Source organism: Antrostomus carolinensis, unplaced genomic scaffold, assembly GCF_000700745.2.
Source record: "Antrostomus carolinensis isolate BGI_N321 unplaced genomic scaffold, ASM70074v2 scaffold3323, whole genome shotgun sequence".
NCBI lineage: Eukaryota > Metazoa > Chordata > Aves > Caprimulgiformes > Caprimulgidae > Antrostomus > Antrostomus carolinensis.
In genome coordinates this window covers 405-4,972 of record NW_010304312.1, presented here as the reverse complement: position 1 = coordinate 4,972, position 4,568 = coordinate 405, and the positions used below count along the sequence as shown (strand labels likewise).

The window sequence follows — 4,568 nt, the reverse complement described above, 5'->3', positions numbered from 1 at the left end:
AGCTGTGGACTTTTATCTTTTCCTCCAGGGCTATGGAATCCAGTTCTCTGCTCAAAGCAGCTTTCCTGAAGATACTTGCTGTAGAGATTAATCCATTGTAGAAACACAATGCTTTATCAACTCACCGAGTAAGAACACACACATTTTCTCTTCTCCTTCCCTTCTTTCTGCTGTTATTTAAACTGAGATTGAGATGGTCATCCCCAGCAGCATGGGTGTCCTCCATGCTTCCCATACAGCTTTTCACTTATTGAACTACTCATAAATTTCCTTAACTTCCTTTCACAGGATGTGAGCAGGAGTACACCTGTGAGGAAGCACTGTGTACTGCAAAGCAGGAACAGGAGTTGGACTGTAGGAAGTCTGGCCACCTGCACTCCAGGGGCTTCACAGCTGGCTTGTTAGGACACATCTGCTGTTCATTTGAGTTGTGAGCTGCAGTCCAAGTTGGCCAGTGAGAAAATAAGCTGCTAAAGGAATTAACTGTACATATCATCTGCTAAATGATGGGTGGCTCTATTTAAGCTTCAGAGGGGAGTCGCCATGTAAGGATTTAGCGCTCTAACGATTTCTATGCCTCCCCCAGAAGGCCAACTGACCTGCTGATGTGACAGATAGGCTTTGAAGTCCCAAGCACCACTCCATCCACTTCCAGCAACTGCTTTCTGCTGAGAAATTCTGACTCCTCCAACCAGTAAGGCTGTAACACCCACTTGGTTCTTCATCCCAACGCAGACAATGCGCACTTCACTCCGAGGCTGCACAGAATGCCAGGATGGACAAGAGGCGGGGATGGCAGCAAGCACCTATGGAAACCAGTAGCCCCAGGCTCTCTAAGGAGCTTCCCTCCCCCCCTTCTCCCCCACACATAACACAAAGTTGCAGAGTCAGTTTCCTGTTTGTTTTCAAAGGGACAGGATTTCGAAGTCTTCATCTTCTGAGTCAAAGAACCTTTCCAATCTGTCAGCGTCAGAGGAGTCTGCAAGAGAAAAAGAAAGCATTGACTGCTTAGCAGCAGCCAGACCAGCAGCTGAGGACAGTACAATTTGAGTGTCAAGTACCCACAAGTCCCAAGAGCCTCAGTGACGTACCTGAGTGAAGGCTCTGAGGAGGGACACGAACATTTCAGTGGCATGGGAAAATGTATGGGAGAGAATTCTATGGTGCGCAGAAGGTGCACCACATTTCCCAGATCCCAGACACAGCCCTGCCACAGTGCAACTCTGCACTGCAACTGTTCTGTACAACCTTTCTGTGCAGCACAGCTCTGTGTTAGCAGGAGATCACTCTGCCTCAAGAGGCTCAAAACAGAAGAACTTCTCCAGGTCTGGACTAATATCCATGAAGATTTCAGGCCCAATTAAGTGATGAGGAACATTTTTTTTCCCCCATGTATTAAAAACTTGTTTTCTGCTATAGCTGCCTTTGATGCAACTACTAGGGATTATAATTACATAACATGCACTTTCCCAAAAGCAATTAGTACAGTCCATTTTGTGAGGAAAGGTAATGTACTTCATCCCTCCTGTCCATCCTTCCAACTCTAGGGTGAGGAAGGAGCACGTACCTAAAGGGGAAACAACTTTACCACTGGTGAGAACATATGGGCAAACTGGGGAAGTAAAGGAGAAACTTGCATTAACTCAGGCTTCAAGAAAGCACTCACTGGACTTGCAGAACAGCCAAACTAAAGCTAAACAAGGACTTGTCAGTGTTGTGTTAATGATTAGACTCTATGATCTTAAAGGTCTTTTCCAATCAAGGCAATTCTGTGATTCTGTGAACTGATGGTTGGGGACAGAGAAGTGCAAAGCTGTAGACCTGCTCAAATATTTTGTGACAGATTAATCCCCCAGTAGCCTGTGGAAATGCCTAGTGTCACTGGTTTTGATCGAACTGCAGTGCCCATCAGTGCTGGCAGCACAACTTCCAGAGATGTTCCTCAGAGGAACAGTCCCTTTCACTTAAGTAACAGGAGAGAGAACCCAACCGGTTGGGGAAAATAAGGACAAGGGGCTGGATAGTTGTGAAAGTACAATTACTCCTTCTAGTGACAGAAACAGAATGGCCATAGCAGATGGGAGAGGCTCTACAAGGTTGGGAAGAAGGAGAAGGACAAGTAGCTCATTACAAAAACATTTTTAAGAGTAAGAAAGGCAGCGATCAGGGACAATGTAATACAGGCAAGGATCACTTTCTTACAGAAAAGGACAGTGAGATAAGGAAGACTTTGAAGGTTCATGCTAAGGGGGAGAGATAGCAAGGAAGCACACTGTGCAGGATGGAAGTGACAAGACACAGTCCAATGTCTGGTGACAGGGTTTGTCCACACACACTCACTCCTCTTGGCAGAAGCTGTCAATGGCTCTTTATCTCCTGCAATGTTTGTGCACACTATTAACATGATAAGCAGAGCCTGACAGCCAAGATACTGCCCAGCACTTGGTCCTTTTTGCACTGGTAGTGGCACGTGCACAGGGAAGGAGTGCCTTACACTGCAATTAAGTTGGATCAGCCCTGACTTTGACCATTTTCATTACCTAGAAACACAGTTTTACGCCTTTAAAATGGCCCCTTGGGATTCCTCCAAGCATCCCTTTACAAAAGATAGATTCACATAGCTGTGATGGCCTATGAACATTTTTCTTCCCCTCAGTCATCAACACACTTCATAGACTCATTCTGTGAAACACTAGCTGTAAGCTAAAGAACTAGATTAACTGACCCAAGAGCTCCAGATCAAACTCCAGGTGGAACAGGCACATAAGAAGTGACAAAATCGCAGCATTGCCTGGATTGGACAAGACCTTTAAGATTATCAAGTCCAATCATTAACCCAACACTGACAAGTCCCCGACTAACCCATGTCCCTCAGCACTATGTCTACACGACTCTTCAATCCCTCCAGGGATGGGGACTCCACCACTGCTCTGGGCACCCCCTGCCAATGCCTCTGAACCCTTTCTGCAAAGAAATTCTTCCTCACATCCAATCTCAACTGCCCTTGGTGCAACTTGAGGCCATTTCCTCTTGTCCTGTCACTTGGTCCTTGGTTGAACAGACCCACACCCACCTCTCTAAACCCTCCTTTCAGGGAGCTGGAGAGAGCCAAAAGGTCTCCCCTCAGCCTCCTTTTCTCCAGGATCAACAACCCCAGTTCCCTCAGCTGTGAGCTCATCACACTTGTGCTCCAGACCCTTCCCCAGCTCCGTTGCCCTTCTCTGGACACGCTCCAGCACCTCCATGTCCTTCTTGGAGTCAGGGGCCCAACGCTGAACCCAGCACTTGAGGCGCTGCCTCACCAGTGCCCAGCACAGGGGGCAGAGAACTTCCCTGGTCCTACTGGCCACACTAATGCAACTCCACACAATTTCTAGAATTTGGTCACCATGTAATTCCACACAATTTCTAGAAAACCACAGGGACTGGCTCACCCTTAGCTCTACCTCCTTGCAGGGCCTCACCTGGTGTGAGATTCAGGACATCGGGGTTGGAGAAATGTGACGGCTGGCGTTCGACCAGTTCAAACATTGGCAGCGCTCCTCTTACCATGGACAGCTGTGGAGCAAGAGCAGAGCCGTGAGAACCAACAACCCTGTACTCATGGTGCTCTGGGTCTTTAAGGGGTAGTAATGATATGTTGGGACTGCACTGCTGCTAAAAAAAAAGTTTCTCAGATCTTTGACTCACATCAGCAGAATGTCAGAGCTATGCTCTTTTTGGTAGTTTAATAAACTATTTCAATATGCTTTCAAACGGGATCATGCTGCTGAGAACATCCTCTCTGTGCAGCGGTTTGGAAACAAGACAATGCCCTACATTCCTTTCCCAGTGATAGAAATACAAACCTTTTTGATTTGCTGGCACCAATCATTAAAGTCCTCCTCTGTGTTGCAGAAAAAGCCCTGAAAAAAAAAAATCTTTATATATTGTAGATTGATTATTTCTGTCTTAAGGCCTTGTATTAATACCAAGCAACACGACACATGACCAGGTCTGTGAGCAGTTACACCACCCAACTGCCTTGCTTTTAAACTGTAGCTTACACTGCCCTGTTCATAGAATCATTGCATGGTTTGGGTTGGAAGGGACCTTAAAGCTCATCCAGTTCCAACCCCCCTGCCATCAGCAGGGACACCTTCCACTAGACCAGGTTGCTCAAAGCCTCATCCAACCTGGCCTTCAACACTTCCAGGGAGGAGCAGCCACAGCTTCTCTGGGCAACCTGGGCCAGTGTCTCACCACCCTCACACCAAACAATTTCTTCCTCAGATCTGATCTCCATCTCCCCTCTGCCAGTTTCAAGCCATCACCCCTTGTTCTGTCCCTCCCTGCCCTTGTCACAAGTCCCTCCCCAGCCTTCCTGGAGCCCCTTCAGGTACTGGAAGGCTGCTGGAAGGTCTCCCCAGAGCCTTCTCTTCTCCAGGCTGAACAGCCCCAACTCTGAATAAACTGAACACTCCCCATACACCTGATGTGATGAGACTATCCGAGTGCTGGAAGCATCGGTGTAATGGTCTGCACTACTGCAGAAAGAAACAACCCACATGCAATCAAAGGTCAGGCAT

At 47.4% G+C, this 4,568-nt stretch overlaps 1 long non-coding RNA gene across 1 annotated transcript; it reads right to left on the bottom strand.

Annotated features, from left to right (window-relative positions):
- Positions 1-383: 383 nt before the first annotated feature.
- On the bottom strand, positions 384-3,889 carry LOC104522174 (uncharacterized). Its single transcript, XR_727985.1, has 3 exons — positions 3,849-3,889; positions 3,465-3,558; positions 384-979 (listed from the first exon to the last, which is right to left on the bottom strand). It is a non-coding gene; the product is annotated as an uncharacterized LOC104522174 (long non-coding RNA).
- Between the last annotated feature and the right edge of the window lie 679 nt (positions 3,890-4,568).